Source organism: Macaca mulatta, chromosome 1 (genome assembly GCF_049350105.2).
Source record: "Macaca mulatta isolate MMU2019108-1 chromosome 1, T2T-MMU8v2.0, whole genome shotgun sequence".
NCBI classification, from domain to species: domain Eukaryota; kingdom Metazoa; phylum Chordata; class Mammalia; order Primates; family Cercopithecidae; genus Macaca; species Macaca mulatta.
The window spans coordinates 16,354,677-16,374,408 of NC_133406.1; the positions used below are offsets into that span (position 1 = coordinate 16,354,677).

Genomic DNA, 19,732 nt, shown 5'->3' on the forward strand with positions numbered 1-19,732 from the left:
GGCAACGTGCTGGCTTCTAAAAATTGCTAATAATATATTTCATTTAATGAACATATCCCAAATATTTTCAATTCAATGTGAACAATATAAAAATGAATGAGATATTTTAAATTTTTTTATTATGGTAAAATATATACAACATAAAATGTACTATCTTAACCATTTTTATGTGTACAGTTAAGTGGGATTAAGTTGATTCACATTGATGTGCAACCATCACCACCACCCATCCACAGAACATTTTTCATCTTGCCCCAAAATATTAAACGCTTTGCCAGTTTGTGTGTTATCCTTGCACAGGGCCCATGTTAATTTCCTCTGTGTCATTCCAATTTTCAGTATCACTTCCAATATTACTTGTTACCCACACAAACACAGCACCCTGGCCTTTTAAAGAGGTTCACCGATGGTCTGAAAGTGATTGACAAGGGTTAAAGAACCTGTCTTATAGAGTAAGTTTCCTTTAAACCTCATGCAATTTTGCACGCTAAAAATGCCTCAGAAACTCTGACTGGGGGTTCTGTGGACACAAAACTTACTGTGACATCTATAGCTTGAACATTTTCATTTTTCACTCAACCAGAACTAACTTAAGGTGTGTCGTCACCAATGTGCTTTCTCAGAGGGTCTATTGCTGACTAATTGGAGGCATTGTGTTAGTAAATTCTTCTCAAACAAATATATTCTTTCCACAGATCTTACATCTGAGTCCTTTATGGAGGCAGTGTTAACTTTCTACTGTAAACATTTGTTATTCAACTCCAGATCAGATACAAAATGGGTATCGAGATGAAGTGCAGAAATACTTTTTTTTTTCTTTCTATTCCACATGACTTTTTAAGACTCGGCGCAGGATAGAAAAGAATGCCTGAGTCAGGATTCAGGAATTAACTATCACCCACAGGCTCACTTCTAGGTAGATGGAGAAGTGCATATCCCCACATCCCCCTGAGGCTAGGTGTGGCCATGTGGCTTGCTTGCCCAGTGGAATACGGGCTGCAGTTACCTTGCCCCAGTCAACTCTGAAACTGTGTGTGACGCTAGTGGTGTCATAAAATGATGGATCCCCCATCAGCCTGGGACCCGTAACAATTACAAAGAGCAGAGGCCCCTCCTGCCCAGTGGGAGGCGTGTAATACAGCAGCAATAAAGTTTTGAGTCTTTAAACCCCTGAGATTTCGGGATTTTTCATTACAACAGCATAATCAACCTTATCCTGGCTAATACAGGAGCTAAGTAATAAATGCAAAAAAATCACTAAATCATGAAAGGCCTTCCTCTTTTTCCCTGCCCATCACCTGCCCACCAACACTCTTCTCTGACCACCACTATAAACAATAGAGCAAATTCTGAAAGAAAACTTCCCTTGGTCATAATTTTAACATGGCTAGGTTTTTTTTTTTTTTTAATTTTAAAAAATTTTTATTTTTGAGATGGAGCCTCACCCTATTGCCCAGGCTGGAGTACAATGGCATGATCTCAGCCCACCACAACCTCTGCCTCCCAGGTTCAAGCTATTCTCCTGCCTCAGCCTCCCAAGTAGCTGGGATTACAGGCACGCGCCACCATGCCTGGCTAATTTTTAGTAGAGATAGGATTTCACTATGTTGGTCAGGCTGGTCTCGATCTCCTGATCTCATGATCCACTTGCCTCAGCCTCCCAAAGTGCTGGGATTACAGGCCTGAGCCACTGTGCTTGGCAGCTTAGCTCTTTTATGTTGTCGTTTTTCCAGCTCAGGTTTGGTGATGTAATGGAGCCTTAAAATCTGACCATTTTCAGGCCGGGCGCAGTGGCTCATGCCTGTAATCCCAGCACTTTGGGAGGCCGAGGTGGGCGGATCATGAGGTCAGCAGATAGAGACCATCCTGGCTAACACAGTGAAACCCCATCTCTACTAAAAATACAAAAAATTAGCCGGGCAAGGTGACGGGCACCTGTAGTCCCAGCTACTCCGGAGGCTGAGGCAGGAGAATGGTGTGAACCCAGGAGGCGGAGCTTGCAGTGAGCCGAGATAGCGCCACTGCACTCCAGCCCCGGCGACAGAGCGAGACTCCGTCTCAAAAAAAAAAAAAAAAAGTCTGACCATTTTGAAGTTTCAGTCCTCTAAGGTAACGTGGTTATTAGTGGGTATTGGTGCTGGGCGTATCTGTCTTTCAATCATCTTCATGACATGTTCATCCATTTTCACTTGACAGACATATTGGGGCTGAAAGCGACGTTCTTTATTTTTTTCAAGTTAGAGAAAATATGCTCCCACGTGAGTGAATTCTCTTTCTAATCTGAAACTCCAAGCTAGACACCTTCCAAAGATGAAACTGCGACAGAGCGTAATCACTGGGATTCCATTCATTTGCTGCTGCCTCACTTTCAGAAAAGTGAGAAGGAGGCTGATCCTAATTTGGTACCTACAGCACACAGGCACTATGCATGTTATTTAGAGTAGCTTTCAGTGCAATCTCCTGAAAGATTGGTTCTTAACTTTTCGCAAACTTCTTTGAGAATGTGTTGAAAACCACTGAGCCTCTCTTCAGAAATCAACACACAAAAAGTTTGCACTCAACGTAAGGACGTTTGCAGGGGTCATGAATCCCAGCTGGGCTCCCTTCAGATGCATTTCTGCCTGCTCTAGAGAGATGTCATATGGCAGAGAAGCATAATGTAAGGAAATCACACAATTTAAAAACCTGAGTCCCACTTATCAGACACCTGCTAGCTGCAGAATCTGAGCAAGTCACCTGACATCTCTGAGCCCCATCTCCTTTTATTTTTATTTATTTATTTATTTATTTAATTTATTTTTTATTTTATTTTTTTTTTGAGACGGAGTCTTGCTCTGTTGCCCAGGCTGGACTGCAGTGGCCGGATCTCAGCTCACTGCAAGCTCCGCCTCCCGGGTTTACGCCATTCTCCTGCCTCAGCCTCCGGAGCAGCTGGGACTACAGGCACCCGCCACCGCGCCCGGCTAGATTTTTGTATTTTTTAGTAGAGACGGGGTTTCACCGTGTTAGCCAGGATGGTCTCGATCTCCTGACCTCGTGATTCGCCCGTCTCGGCCTCCCAAAGTGCTGGGATTACAGGCTTGAGCCACCGCGCCCGGCCCCATCTCCTTTTAATACGGAGTGATCTCTCCTGAGCCTGCTCTGTGCTGCATGGTGTGTTAGACGGGGGAATGGAGCTACAGTGATGCTTAAGACCCACTGCCTGCCCTGAGAAAGCTCACAGGCGAGTACTCTAAGGGAGACAGAATAATACACATCAATAGAGGAGAAGCAACCCCTGACCTCTCGCCTATACTAACCCCACCGAGAGCCAGCTTCCAGGACACAGACTAGGTCCCATCTGCCACGGGGTGGGGCTGCAGGTTTTATAAGGTTCCATTTGGGCGTGCCTGTCTGATTCCTCCTGCTTCGGCACTTCAGCTGTGGACACACCCAATTCTGCTCTCTCCCTCCAGCTGGCTTGAGAGAAAGGCAGAGCCTGCCCCACTAGAATGGCGCCGCTGGCTCTCTTTTCTCTTTTTCACAAATGAACAGGCTTTTCATTTGGGGTTCAATACTACATTTACGTTTAGGGATCCACAGAGGCTCCATTTAGGCCCAGAGGCTCATCCCAGTGCTGCAGTCTGTAAGGAACTTGGCTGAATATAAAGTGAGCCTTTGGTTTCTCACCCATTCTCACTCATTTGTACGCCTCCCTCAGGGAACCAGGAGGGAGGGAGGGAGCTTGGCAGATGAAAGTTCAGGTCTTCCTGAGTCCTCTGAAATAGGGGCAATGCCCAAACCCCATGTGAACACTTTAGAAAGAGTAGCCAGGGCACAGTCTGATCAGTGCTCTGGGGGCAACATGAGCTGTGTGCTCTGGAGGCAGAGAGGAGGAGCAGCTTATTGTGGGGTAATTATGCCACCTGGCTGACCTCTCAGCTGTGAAGAGGGCATTAAATGAATTGCACACGGGCGCTTTGCAGATTGTCTGGATGAAAGCAAGATGCTACAGTCATTCGCCAGTGTGGACATCAGCCCCTCAGTTTATCTCAAGGGGAATGGGGCTGGCTGGAGTATCTACTCCCTTCCTTTCCTGACTCCCCGCTCCCCAGGCCCACCCCCACCCCCACTCAAGATGATTGTTCTTTAGTCAAGGGGAATGAATGTCTTCCAACACGATATGCTTTCCAAACCCTTTGAGCTTGTGCTTCTCTTCTTTCTTTTCTTTTGGGAAATAAGATTCTGGGTCAGAAGTCTTCTAAATTTAAAGAAAGTACTTAGAGAAGAACATCTTCTTTCTCTGCTAAGGCGAAAGCAAGCCTGAACCCCCATGCTAATGAATCGGCAATGCTAGGGCATATTCGGAAGCTGCCCAGAAGAAGTGGGTGGGAAAGAAGGTCTGATTTAACTGAGAGTAAATTGTGCTCAAGGGATATGTAATCTCTCCAAGGCAATGTGTCACTCAACTGCAAGCTTTCCTCATTTTTTCCCACTCATTCGTCTGCTTTCCTACTTAGATTCTATGGGCTAAGTCACATGGCATTGAAGAAAGTCACATTACATCACAAGCGTGGACACACCTTCTCCCCAGCTGGGGCAATCTGGCTGTCCCTACTTAGTCCACAGAGATGAAGACACAAACAAGCTCCTCCTCTCTTCTGTTTATCTTCAAAATGGCTCCTGTAGATGTCCAAGCCTGTAACTTCTCAAATCTGGGGCTTCATCATTGACATGCTTTGCTTTCAACTCTATAAAGTTTTCCTGTGCCCTAAGGAACAGGAGCCCTGTTTGTTCATGTGCCAGTTTGGAGAGCCAGGACTTAACTACAAATAATTGAGCACATGTGCAGGAGTCTGCATGTGGAACCTTGAGCCTTCCCAGCTGAGCTTCTAACTGACTCCCACAGCACCTCTCAGTCTTGCTTCTGGCAGGGAAGCCCCAGGCTTGGGATCCAGCTATGTGGCACTGGACCCAGCCCAGAGCTATAGCCCAGGCTGGAAGAGAAACAGCTCGATGTTTTCATCTTATTCTGCAAAACAAGACGAAGCCTTCTTCTATCCTTTTACAATGAGATAAGAAGACTAGAATTTATATCAGTTTGCAAGTTAATCGTCCAGAATGTAAAGAGATGCAATCTGTGTAATTAATTTGCATTTCTGATGGCAGAACAGAAATTCAGTGACTACCAGTGTAACTTAGGAGAGTAAGAATTGTCTCATGTGAAAAATGGTTAGGACCAAGTGCCATCTTGGCTTAGCTAAGACCTGATGACAAGCCAAGATCCTACCTCTGTTATATTAACATAGTATTTATTCATTCATTCAATCAAAATCTTAGCACCTACTTGTATATGCCAAGCTGGGCACAAGATAGTGAATAAGAGATAACTCCTGCCCTCGTGAAATTCAGTCTGGTGCAAGGTATAGACAGGTGAATAGAAATCAAAGTATAGTGTAACGAAAGTTGAATGTTGGCCAGTTAACAAAAGAACAGCAATTTTTAGCCAGAGGAAATGACACAACCTTTTTTTCAAAATATAAGGAACTAAGGCTGGGCGCGGTGGCTCATGCCTGTTATCCCAGCACTTTGTGAGACTGAGGCGGGCAGATCACGAGGTCCAGAGATCAAGACCATCCTAGCCAACATGGTGAAAACCCATCTCTACTAAAAAACACAAAAATTAGCAGGGCATGGTGGCGCGGGTCTGTAGTCCCAGCTACTCGGGAGGCTGAGGCAGGAGAATCACTTGAACCTGGGAGGTGGAGGTTGCAGTGAGCCAAGATCATGCGACTGCACTCCAGCCTGGCGACAGAGCGAGACTCTGTCTCAAAAAAAAAAAAAAAAAAGTAAGAAACTCCAAGGCAAAGAATCCATAGAATGTCCTTAAACTTCATGAGGTTAAATGTCGGTCGCTATACACATATGACTTATGGTTATCTACTTTTATGAATTATGTAAGTATTTATTAAGAAAGTTGTAAAAACAATTAAACAATTTTTAAAAAACAGATGCCCGAACAGATTTTGGAGGTTCAGAGTAGCACTCTGTTTTATGCTAGTGAAGGCAGGAAACTGCCCCTGATCCCTTTGCAGGTGGGAACTGCAGTGTGGGCGTGAGAACTAGCCAGGTGCTTCGGCGCTAGCAGAGGTGAAGTCCACTCACTTGCACCCACTGAGCTCAACCCCAACAGGAGGGACCACGCAGGCAAACAGATACAGGAGCCGGGGTGAGTGCTTTTGGGTGCTGGTAGAAACAAACTCTATACCAGCCCCATGGCAGCATCTGGGGGGTGTCTGCGACCCCTTAAGCCCCAGAGGAAGTGTTACAGTCAGTGCTCTTTTAGCCTTGCCACCTGCAGATGGCTTAAGTATTAACAGCTCAGTGGAGGGTCCATGTGACAGCCTTTTGCACCCACACTTGTGGCTCCGAGCTCTTGTTCAGCATCCTGGAAAAACAAGGTCGCATGAATGAGTTGAAGATGGTAAATGTGGGAGATTTTTATTGCCAATGAAAGTGGCTCTCTGTAGGATAGGGAGTTGAAAAGGGGACATAGCGGGAAGGTAATCTTCTCCCAGAGTCCAGCTGTCCTTGGTCGGACTCCTCTCTGAAGCTGCACCATCAAGCTGTCGTTCTGAAGTCAAGCTCTCCTCTCCAATGTTCAACATAGTCTCCAATGTCCGGTTGCTCTCCTCCACTCCCTCTGCCAGTGGAGCCTTGGGTTTTCATGGGCACAGGATCGGGGATGGGGTGGGGCGGGCCATGGGTGGTTTTGGAAAAGGCAACATTCAAGCAGAAAAACAGGGATGTCTGTTCTCACTTTGGGCTTAGGTTCCAGGCTTGAGGGTGGGGACCTTGCCCGGGACCCGCCCTCTTCCACCCAGAATTCCCCTGTCTCCTGTCCCTATCGCTGGTGACATCATCTCCCTTTTATTTGACACTATCAGCAATCCCACTGAATCTAGGCATCATCAACCAAGGTTGTGTAAGGACATGCTGTTGACTTGTGCGAGGAGTAGCAGAAGTGGAGCCATAATTTGCAGAAGCCCACTGCCGAGTAGAGTCATGCAGACACCCCGAGTTGGTTTGTATGACCATATCTTTGCATACTCCTTTGCGCTGGGGGGCGGGGGGGGACCAGGTGAACGCCTCCCAGGCAAAGTGCTCTCCTCTCTGTCTTAATGATGCCATGAGCAGAGCTCTGCCCACGTATCCTGGTGCCTTGACTATCAGAAATTGAAATCACCTGCAACGTGAACCGAGCCTCCTCAGCCTTCTTTAGCCAGAGGAAGGGTTTCCTTCTGCAGTCCATTTCCCGGTGTTCTCCTTAAGGCCCCTGATCACTGGGCGATGTGGCCATTGCCTCATGTGGGTTTTCATATTTTCTCAGACAAAAGATGCTTCTGTGATCTGCAAGCTGTTCTGCAGGTCCTGCTCTCTCTCCTGCATTCTCTTTTCCCTTCGTTAGGTTACGCTGAAGTGTTTCTGCAGCTCTCTTAAACTTTCTACTAACAAAACACTGGCCTCATTTCTATTAGCTTGTCCTTAGGGCACCTCTGGGAGGCATCTCAGTTGCTCCTTATGCAACACAAGTAACCGGCCTCACAACTCAAACTTGGCTGTAGGCAGATGACTCTACTAAATGCTAACATGGGGCAAGAGAGAACAAAAAACTGATTTTTTTTTCTCTTCAAGGACTTTGAATCTAGTCAAGGACACCAAACATTTATGGATTTACAAAGAAACAACTTTGCCTCATAAACAAGAAATAGTCTTCTCTGCTTCTGGAGCCCTTTGTCCATGAGGCCATGGTAGCAATATTTTTATTCTATTGGATGCTTTGCCCCTTTGTTTTTCTACGAAGATGAGCCCCATGAGAGTAGACGCACATCTTTTCGACTTCTCATTCCCAGTGCTGTGAAAGAAAATAGAATCTCAGGACCCCACACTCACTATGCCAAAGGGAAAGTTACGGTTGGGAACTGAGTCACCAATCCTGCCTTCCTTTTGTTCTGGAGCAGATAGCTGTAATTCCACAACCCATGTCATAGGCTCATTTCCTGTACTCCCTCTTTTCTCATGTCTATAATACTTTATCTTAAATAAAATGTAGATTTACTGAGCATGAGACAAGTCATCATTGACTTTTTCATCTACACTCTCTTTTCACATGTAAAATGTAGTTTACTAAGGCTCATCAGAGCCTCACTAGAATGTAACCACCTACCTCACTGCCTACTCACTCTCCTCTTTTTTCCCCTCCTGCTTCCTCTTTCCTCTTTAAATACAGAAGTTCCTGAAACCCTTTTGGAAAAAATCACAGGTCACAGATGTCCCTGCAACTGGTGTATTTTCCCAAGCATGTCCTCGACCTTGACAGAATAAACTTCTATGGATTGACACCTGCCTCAATCACTTTTTGGTTGACAGTGCCCATCATGGTGCCTCTTACATGGGTATTCTATAAGTATTTGTTGGATACTAAATTTGTCGAGAGGTAAAGTGGCTGAATCAACTTCTTTACATTGACTGCCCTTGGGCAGGAATAGTTTTCACCCAGTTACTTAACTGTTCAGAAATCGGTTGCACACTGTTGATGAGAAACAGAAGCTCGGGATGTTCATGTCAGCCAACATTTCCTCATTCACCAGGAAGTATCACTTGAATGAGGTTCAAGGTAGCAGAATGGCAAGGACAGTTCTATTCAGCAACCATTCGGTGGCGTATATAATATATGTGTGTGCATGTGTATTTATAGACCTATATACAGATTTATATGTATGTGTATATATATATTTATTCACACATTTACACATGTATAATATGACTTCAGGAAATACCAAGACAACCTCTAATAAAAATTTATGTTCCTATTACATCCCCCTAGTCAAGGGATGAATGTGGCGGAAGGGGCTTATGAGAAAAAGAAGGGCTCCTACAATGTGTTAGGAAGTGGGTGTTCAGAAGCAGGAATGTCAATCTAGGAAAGGGGACCAGGGATGAAGGGATTCCAGGGTAGAGCGCAATGAGGGTTGCTAGTGATCCTGTATATTTAGAAGACCTGGGAATAAGAGGGTCTGAGAGGCTTACCCATGGGCAGCTGAGAGGGATCCACCACTCGCTGCAGCTGTGGGGTGAGAACCGCTGATCCCCATCCAGGCAGAGCTTCTGGCAGAAAGTGTGCAGAGTCATCCGATGCACGTGCTTGGGATTTGAAACATCTCAATTCAAATTCTAGCTCTGTCATCAGTCAACTTGGGAAAAAATTATTTCACTTCTCTCAGGGCTTTTTCTTCATTTCTAAAATGAAGCTGCTATTCGACCTTGTAAGTTGTTGAGCAAATTAAATAACATAAAACACTCAATATGGTGCCTGCCACATGGAAAGAAAGTAATACACAGCAAGTCTCATTAAAAGTTATTATTGGCTGGGCATGGTAGCGCACACCTCTAATCTCATCACTTTGGGAAGCCAAGGTGGGAGGATCGCTCGAAGTCAGGAGTTCAAGATCAGCCTGGGCAACATGGCAAGACCCTGATCTCTAAAAAAAATTTTTTAAATAGCAAGGCATGATGGCTCATCCCTATAATCCCAGCTACTTGGGAGGCTGAGGCAGGAAGATCACTTGAGCCCAGGAGGGTGAGGCTGTAGTGAGCTGTGATCATACCACTGCACTCCAGCCTGGGCAACAGAGAGAAACCCTGACTCAAAAAAAAAAAAAGAAAGAAAGAAAGAAAGAAAAGAAAAGAAAAAAAGCCAATATTGCAGGGAGAGGCAGGTCATCTGGAGATGGCTAGGTTCTCATGGTAAAGTGCTGGGATGGGGCTAGACTTTAACCAGACAAGAAATTTCAGGAGACATTTTATCCTTATAAGTATTCAAAGACTTCTGGGAAGGAAAACATTGTGAACATCATTAGACAGTTATGCCTTGGTTAGAAATAATTTTTTCTGAAAGCTGGTTTTGATTAAGAAAGGGAGAAGTGAGAAAGGACATGGACAATTGACTGGGGGGAGAGAGATTGTGGGAGGAATTTCTGAGCTACAAGACATAGAAGGCTTGTCCGAGAAAAGCATGCTGAAAAGAAACTCCTTCTGCTTCTCCACTTTGCTGCTGAGTAGACGGGGGCCGGCCCTCCTTTGGTAGCTGAGTGTCACTTCCTCACCTCCCCCACTCCATTCTGCCCTGAGTGGAAGTGACCAAAATGTGCCATTTCCTGCGGCAGGGCGTGCTACATCAATTCCTCATCGGGCAGTTAAATCCTATCTCCTCTTTGTTTTTCTAATACCCAGATGTTATTCAGAATACTTCTGTTCTCCTCAATTCTCTTTTCCCATGTTGGAATTAGGACTGAACAGATGCATTTAAGCCAACTTGATTTTCTGTCAATTTGGGAGTCAAATCTTGCGAGTTTTTTTTTAAGAGACTGTGGTGAAAAAAACCGAAAATACTCAAAAGAGCATTATTCTCGGGATGCTTCTGATGTATCTGGAGCCAGAAAATTAAAGACATTTATAAAAGGCAGATTTCTGCCAAAAAAAAAAAAAACAAAAAAAAAAAACCAAAAAACAATTTTATCTTCTTCTTACCTGAAAGCCAGATTGTGTTTAGAATGTGCAAATTGGAAGCAGATTGAATAAGTGCTGCTGCTCAGGGTTTGGGCCTTTTGAATGTGAAAAAAACCCTAACTATGAACCAATCGATTTGTCTGCTCTTAGGAGGCTTATCTGTCATGAGCTATTATCTTATACTGTAGTAATAAACACGCCTTGCCTACTGAAGAGAGGTGTGGAGTTCCATAAACTTCTAAGAGGATATTCTCAAGGGCAACAGTTCCCAACATATGTCCTAAGAGGAACTAGTTCCGTGGGATGGTAATGCACTATCTTGTGCTAACTAAGCTTGGAAAATACCAGATTATACAAAATAAACTCAATTTCTTTTCCTCAGGAATGTTCAGCCTTCAATATAAACCTAATATACATATTTAATATCCGTTCACTGAGATTTTTCTAGAGTGAAGGGTCAATGTTTAGCATTTTCCAAACTAATTCAACAATAGATTCCTGTTTCTGAGAATGGTTTTGAGAGACTCGCGTTCCATGGACCACATGTTGAGAAATACTGCACAAAAGTCATTAGTCTACTGATGGTTAGTGTGTGGTTAGCTATTTAAAATAATAACACATTTGCTGGCATTCTAGATTCTTGAGTCTGGGAGACAAAAGCTCATCACTATTTGTAGCAAAATTAACCACCACTTTTTGGAGCTAATTGAATATTAAACTGGCATAATTCCTACATGGAAGACACACGAAATACATATATAAAATATAACTCGTTTTGTTCTGTAGATGAGGTGAGTAGAACCCGGCAATTATCAACTGATCAGTGATTTTTTCTTTGTAGAAGATTCTAGCCTGCAGAGACATATGGTGGACAACTTGAAATCAACCAAGATAACAATTTTCTTTATATTGATGAACATTCATTTCCATCCAGAGAGATGTGCAGGGGCATATATTTCTGTCTGAAGAGAGGAGGGCAGAGTTCTGTGAGCTTCCATGTTGACAGTCAGTAGGATGATACTGCCTGAAGATTTAAAGATTCTCAGATCACCACTATACATTGGGAAACAATGCACACACACACACACAAACACATGCACACACACAAACACACACACACACACACACACACACACACACTGCTCCAGGCTGTTAAAAGATGAGAAAAGTAAAACCTAAATATGCTTGCCATTAGAGTAGCAAGAGCTGGGATTTTAAACTCAGTACTTCTGACTCTCATTCCAAATGAAAATAGAGTTTTTTCACTTGCAGATAACCATATTACAAAATGTTAGAAACTTGTTAAAAGTGAGAAAATCCAAGTGTATTTCTCAATCTCCTGCTCAGAGATTCCTCTGCTTGTCCTCAATGGTCATTTTCCAAGACAAGTCTTCAGATCCAAGGCATAATAAAGGCTGCCAGAAAGAAAAAAAGCAAATAAAAGTCTCCCCTCAAAGAGACTCAAATCTAGAGTAAATTTTATGGAGCCAATTATACTGTTTACACAGGCATAAATTATGTAATAGAAACATAAACAAACTGCTGAGATGGAGAAGGAAGATTCGGTTACGCATAGAAGCTGAATTTGTCTTTGAAAGATGGATAGAATTTTAAGATATGAAAGAAGAGAATGTTGGTTTACCAGTTGCCCAAAAGGGCACAGTAAGTCAGAAAATGAAGTGTGCTGGCATTTAGTAACAGGTCATTACTGGCAACTAACAAAACCAGCCTGAGAGGCAAAGAGGACTCTGGTGTCTATTCCAAGACATCTACACGGAAGCAAGAGCTAGTGAGAGAGGTAACAAACGTAAAATAACGAGACTGAATCCCACATTACAAACTGCTCAGGAAAAGCAAAGCATAGGAAATAAGTATGTAGGGAGGAAGTTGAGTGGATAAGGAGAGAGGGCAGCCGGACCCAATTCTGATGGATAATTTGGGGTTTCTGGTTTGGTCCTGATTTTCAGAAACTGGCTGGATTTCTTCCTCTCTCTGTAAGGCAGCTTAAAAACATCACTGGGGAAGTGACAGAGCCAAGGAATAATGAGCAAAGGCACAGAGGTGAGAAAGTGCCAAAGGCCTGGAAGCAGCTGGTGTGTTCAGCAATCAATGAGTGACGTGTGGTTCCCCCTCGGTATCCATGGGGATTGGACCTGCGATCCCCCGAGGATATTAGAATCCACAGACACTCAAGTCCCTTATGTAAAATGATGCAGTATTTGCATATAATCTACACACATCCTCCCATAGAATTTAAATCATCTCTAGTTATAATACCCAGTACAATGTAAATGCTATATAGATAGTTATTATACTGTGCTGTTTAGGGAATGATGACAAGGAAAATGCCTAAGAGTCTGTGTATGCTCAGCACAGACACAACTATCCTTTTTTATCTCCAATTTTTTTGCCTTTCTTTCTTTTTTGTAGACACAGGGTCTCACTATGTCACCAGGGCTGGTCTTGAACTCTGAGCCTCAGTGATCTTCCTGCCTCAGCCTCCCGAAGTGCTGGGATTACAGGAGGGAGTACCACACCCAGCCTATTGAATATTTTTAATCTGAAGTTTGTTGAATGCATGGATGAAGAACCCACGGATACAGAACAGAGCTCTAACTGTAGTGGACTCTGCCCTCTTTTGCTCAAGAGAAAACGAAACAAAACAAAACTGGATGTTCATCTAAGGGACGAGAGTGAAAGTGCAGACCAGAACCCCATCTCTGCTAAGGGAATGACCGTCTCAGAGGTCAGATGTCTCCAGCTGTGAGTCAGTGCTTTCTTCCAAATGAGCCTTGGCCCGAAGAAGCCGTGCAGTGAATGACCTTCACGCATCAACTTGGAGTCTTTTTGGAAAAGTGAATGCCATTTTTAACCATAAGAAGGGCTGGTCCTGAGGTTGGAAATTAAGAAGCCCTCATTGTGTGAAGGGCTTTGAAGTACCACCCGAAGTTGCTCTTGATCTTTTCTGTTCAAGTAGAAATACACTATGAATTCACCCTGGAATTATAAGCTCTTATTGGCGTTTAGTCTGGAAAGAGGGCAGGGAAGAATCCAAAGAATGAATTATAACGAAGGAATGTTAGGCATATGATATCTGGGTAGGGGAGGTCTTACAGGGCTGAGCAACTTTCCTATGATGGCTCACACCTGTATTCCCAGCCCTTTGGGAGGCCAAGATGGGAGGACTGCTTGAGGCCAGGAGTTTAATAGCCTGGGCAACATAGTGAAACCCTGTTTCAACAAAAAAGAAAAAACATAGCTGGGAGTGATGACCGCAGGAGTCTGTGGCAGGAGGATCACTTGAACCCAAAAGTTCAAGTGAAAACAGTGGTGCTATGACTGTGCCACTGTTTTCCAGCCTGGGCAGTACAGTGAGACTTTGTCTCAAAAAGAAAAAAAAAAAAGACCCATGGCCACTATCAGATTCAGGAGAGGTGCTGCTCCCCTATAGCACTCAGGGTGTTGGTGCCATTTGCACAGGGCTTGGGCACTGGCTCAGAGGAAGGGTAAGTTGGTGTTCATCAGAGTTGAGCTAATGCTGCCCTTGAGCCATGGCTGCTGCTGCTGAGCTGAGTCACAGCCCTGGAAGAGGTGTGGGGCTTACATGTGCTGTCGTCAGAACCAGCTTCTGCCCAGCACTGCATTCTCAGTCAGCCCTGGCTCTGGGACAGGTGGTCCCCAGGGAAGCCTGGAACATCAGGACTGCAGTTCTCTCTCTGTTCTGAATTAGTTCAGATGCCTTTTACTGAGTGTGTGTTTCAGGGATGATGGAATATCATCAGCAAGCCCAGATTTTGGTGATGCTCACCTGGGAGGGTACGGACAGGCTCCACCAGGCTTCCTAAGGTAGGAAGTCAGGACTAGCAGAGAACATGGGCCTCAAGAGTCAGCACTCAACTTGCCAGCCAAGAGAAGTATTCCATATCTCGGGGTCAGCTTTTCCTGAGGGTTTGTATTCTATTTAGAAATGTGTTTTAGTCATGTCCTAACCAAGAGATATGATCATCAAAAAACCTTGCAGTCTGGCCATCTGGACACTTGGTTTCTTTGGGGTTTGTTAATAAAGGAAGGACAGAAAGGTCAGCATGTGGTTGGGACATCTGGCTGCCACCATAGAGTCTGGAAAAAGTCAATGATGGCTAGCTGTCCCCTGAAACTGGAGTCACATCTCTGCAAAGGAAAAGCTTTCTCTTCTTGGAAATGTCATGTCCAAAGCCATTTCTCAAGTAAGCTGAGTTCTTCTTTATGAATGTCCACCAGGCATTCATCAGAATAGTGTCCAGCACTGGGAACCCGAGCTCTTATGTTCCCATTGGAGTACCTCAGTGGTGCGCTGATGACCTCATGTAGAGGTCTGATGAGAAGCTATTGCACTCAAATCCACCTATTGATTTCAGTTCATGGAACTGACTGAGGCCTTATAAGCTCCTTGTCACCAGCACGACAGGGAGCCCTCCCTCAGAGGGAGCCCTGGAAATCCTATAGAGGGCTTACTTCTCTGGTACGGGTATTTTCAATTTCTTCATTCACTCACTTAACACATATTTAGTAAGCACCTATTGTGTGCCAGGCACTGTTCTGGGTGGCAGGAACCCCAAAATAAGTAGATCCTAGTCTGTACAAACTTTTAAAAGAGAGAAAGCCCTTTATAATGGGAAAGGTATTGGATCATCTGAACCAGGGCTGGATTTGGAATATGGAAAAGTGTGGAATTGATTCACTCTGTTACCAGGATAAACGATATGTTTTGCACCCCGGTATTTTCTTTTTTCAGAACGAGAGGAGTGGACAAGACAGCAGTCTTCATGGAGGCAGTTGTCAAGGCTGGGCTTTGCCTCTAGGAACGCCCTCAAGATAAATCGCCAACACCTGGAGCGACAATGACCGTGGGCCTGGAGCTGCCTGTCATCTCAGCTGCCTGCCCTTTCTACGATGAAGGAAAAAGACTGAATTCCCAGCAGGCCTGAGACACATGAAGGACCAGCTACCTAGGACATGAAAGAAGAATGCCAGTATTTGTGGAGCACCTTCTATTGAGCAGAGCCCGTCACCTACTCCTTCAGGGTGTTACTTCCTTCGTCTTTCAAGATGAGGAAACTGAGGTTCAGAGAGGCTAAGCAGCCGATAGAAAAGGGCAGAGCCAGGAGTCAGATTCAGATTCAGGCCTATGAGGCTCCAGACCTCAGATACCACAAGTGAATAAGTGAATGAATGAGTTATGGAAGAATGGAAGACTGCTTTTGACGGTGGTGCAGCAAATGCTGCTAGGGTCTAATCATGTATTTAGTCTAGTTTGGGCACAAATCGTGGGCATTAGAACAGCAGGTGGGAGAAGCAGATGAAACTTGGTCTTTATGTGCTCAGTGCATCCTGTTGGTTTTGCCTTTCTGCAGAAATGAGTGGAAACTGAAGACTGAGTGGCAGTGGAGGGGAGAGGGACAGAGCCAGGCTCTGGGAAGGTCAGCTGGCAGCACTGAGACTGAGGGAATGGGAGGGACCCAAGAGAAATTTTCTGAAGTTAGTAAAGAGGTTGTAAGGGAGGAAGGAGTGCAAAAGGAAGGGGTAATTAATGCTAGAAATATTGCAGGAGAATTCATAAGACTTCTTGACTGAGTGGGTAGGAAATGTAAGTAGAGGAAGGGATCGCAGCTGGCTCTGTAGTTATTTCTTTGAGTTTATGCTTATTAGTGTTGGCTATGAGCCAGAACTTACTTAGATTGTCCTATCTGGTCCTCTCAATAACCCCACGAGATACATTCTATTATCATCATCTCCTTTTAATAGATGAGAATGCAAAGAGGCACATAGAGATCATATAAGATTTCTCAGTACAAGGGACATCTCCACCTGGATAGCTTCACCTCAAACTCAACACTTTATAAACTAAATCCACCATTGCCCCGCCAACTTGCTCCTCCTTTTAGCTTCCCTGTTTTAATTAGTGCCATCATCATCCTCTTAGTGGCTCAGGGCCAAAGCTTGGAAGAAATGTGTCGTTTTTATTCCTTCATTGTATGTGCTTCCTACAAGCCAGGCAAGATGCTGGGATTACAGGTAGACGATATTGGTCCTGGCCCTTAAGGTGCTTAGAGTATGCCGAGGGTCAACACAGAAGAGTGGCTGGGTCCCACTGTAGAAGAGAAGCAGGACGTCTCCAAATATGGCAAGCTGCTTTCTTCACATCTCTGCTTAATCTCAGTTATGTAATAAATACGCTTCAAAACATTGTCTCAGCATTCTCCAACTGACCAGCTCCACTCTTAATTCCAACTCATAAAGCTAATAACACTAGAAATTTCCAAAAAAAAAAAGAAAAGAAAAGAAAAGAAAAAACTTACGGGTTTAAAAAAAATTCTGAGCAGCTCAGTTTCCTGCAAGAGTTTTCCTAGCAGAGCCACAAACTTGATCAATAAGGATCCTGGGCTCTATCTAATGCCTTTATTGCTCTTATGCTTCTGGGAGGTATTCATTTATTTTCCACTATGCCCTGGCTGTTTCCAAAAATGTTAAAAGCATAGGTGTAATAAAACTATTAAAATGGCATGTGTAGGATCAGCTCTGAGTAATGGAGTAGAGAGAATGGGATTCTCAGAAATCTAGAACTAAGAGGAGACTACTAGCCATAAAACTCAACCCTAAATTCCCTGACAGCCAAGAGAAAAAGAGAAAAGAGAAGCTTTTATTGTAAAAATGGAAGCAAAACGTAGCATTAGTAGAAGCACATCTCTTTCCAGCTCTGATTCTTAGAGTGCTCTATGCTTCATCTCCCCCATTGGCTTTCTCACTGTCTGAAATAGGTCTGTTCCTACGCTATCCCCTATCAGGCGGGGAGCCTCTTGAGAACAAGGACTGTGTCTTAGTCAGTTTTTCTCCAGATGTTGACCTATAACAGATGTTTGATAAATATTATTTAGTGAAGAACTGAACCAATGTCTGTATATAGGTAAGAGGAAGGAAGGAAGGGAGGGAGGGAGGGAGGGAGGGAAGGAGAGAATTACCAATATCCAAAGCAGCTTTTTGTTTTGTTTTGTTTTTGCTTTTGTTTTTGTTTTTTGTTTGAGACAGGATCTCCCTCTGTCACCCAGGCTGGAGTGCCGTGGCGTGATCATGGTTCACTTCAGCCTCCACCTCTCAGACTCAAGTGATCCTCCCACCTCAGCCTCCCAAGTGGCTGAGACTACAGGCTCACACCACCACACCAGGCTAATTTTTGTATTTTTTGAGAGACAGGGTCTTGCCATGTTGCCATGTTGCCCAGGCTGGCCTCGAACTCCTGAGCTCAAGCAATATGCCCGCCTCAGCCTCCCAAAGTGCTGGGATTACAGGTGTGTGCCACCACACCCAGCCCAAAGCATTTTTCAGATGGAAACTCATAAAAACTTCTCTGACAACTCCATCCAGATTTAATTCTCAACCTCCTTCTATGTTATCTTAGTGTTTTTTTTTTTTTTTTAATCTTTGATTATAGCACATCTTGGCACTGATCACAGTGTCTTATCTCCTCTTGCTGCAGCTCCAGTGCCTGTGGCTAGATAAGCACTGGCCCAGCCTGTGTTTACCACCTACAGCACCGTTGCGATTTATCAACCTGGGATCAGAGTCTGACTTCATTAAGGGCAGTCAAAAGAAGGTACCATAGATTTTTGTGTCCATTCCACATGAGGAGTTTCAAAGTATGTTTTGAAGAAGGTCCACATTTGGGGATTAATTGGAGACCTCCTTGAAGTGACTCTTCTGGGAGACCCAATATTTATCGGATATATGAGTTTTTGGTGTTTGTCTGAAAAGAAAGAAGTCTTTGTACCTAAGGTTCTTATTATCTTTAGTCTCCATCCAACTGAAAGCATGATGGGGATGAAAACTCTGGCTTTCCTGTCCCAGCAGGGGCAGTGTGTATGACTGGACCCTCCATCCTGTCTCCTCTCCACTCCCCTAAAGAATCCCAGGGTGCTCAGGCTTTCTCCAGCATCCCCTGTCAAAACCACTCCAAAGGAAGGGGGACCTGTACTGGCCACATATGCACTGAGGTTTCTGTGACTCACCTACCTCAATGGGCTCCAGTTCCCTCGCGCCGGGGGTAAGGGGAAGACCACCCTAGCATCTTTGTTTCTACTTTCATCAGAGGTAGGAATTATTTTTAGGCAAGGCCAGATGAAAGGGTGGGCTGGCTGGGCAGCTCCCTTGGGGCAAATTTGAACAAGGCATAAACTATCACTGAGATAAATTCAAATTATGGTGCTTGTTAACGTCGGCTTCCATACACAGCTGGTGAAATACAAGTTGATCCTTTTTCATTGAAGTTTGACAGAGCCTTAGGGAAGAAACATTTTTAAATAGACCTTCCCCAAGCTACCATGACTACTAAGAATTTTGAGATGAACACGGGGTAAATGCAATTAGCTGAAGTTCAGCGGCTCACTGAAGCCGAGAGACCAAGTAACACATGGCATAGCTGGAAGGAAGAAGTGATAAATTTCGTTATCTGTGTGTTCAAATCATTCAACATGCCTCCAAAGGAGTACTCCAGATCAAAAGAAATCTGAGAATAGATTTCCAGAAAAGTGAGACACATAGTCGACTGTTTTAAGATTGTTGATTCAGTTTTGGTCAATGCTGATTGCTAAACTAACATGTTTCTACGTAAAATTTGTACTCAGAGAAAATCAGCTTCTGTCTCTCATTAATAGGATTGAACATGAAGTTTCAAATGTCAGGCTCCAAAACTACATGTCCTAACTAGAGTCTCAGTACAATTTTCATCCCCTAATTCACAGCTATAGGCCAGGACCGTGCACACAGGCAAGCTGAAAACGCCACCTGTGACGTGACCACAGAACTCCATTCTGTCCTGTGACACCATTCCTGTAACCCATTGAAAGCCTGTGGCCTCCATTCTGTCCTGTGACACCATTCCTGTAACCCATTGAAAGCCTGTGGCCTCCATTCTGTCCTGTGACACCATTCCTGTAACCCACTGAAAGCCTGTGGCCTCCATTCTGTCCTGTGACACCATTCCTGTAACCCATTGAAAGCCTGTGGCCTCCATTCTGTCCTGTGACACCATTCCTGTAACCCATTGAAAGCCTGTGGCCTACCTGTTCCGATATCCATGAACCTGCCTCCTCCCAGCAGTGGGTGCTTGCTGTGAATTAGCCGTCCTTACCTCTAACACCTCCAATAGCCG

General features: G+C 44.4%; 1 non-coding gene across 1 annotated transcript; it reads right to left on the reverse strand.

The window, feature by feature from the left end:
* Nucleotides 1-255: 255 nt before the first annotated feature.
* LOC114674973 (U6 spliceosomal RNA) lies at nt 256-360 on the reverse strand. The gene has a single exon (XR_003726069.2). It is a non-coding gene; the product is annotated as a U6 spliceosomal RNA (small nuclear RNA).
* Between the last annotated feature and the right edge of the window lie 19,372 nt (nt 361-19,732).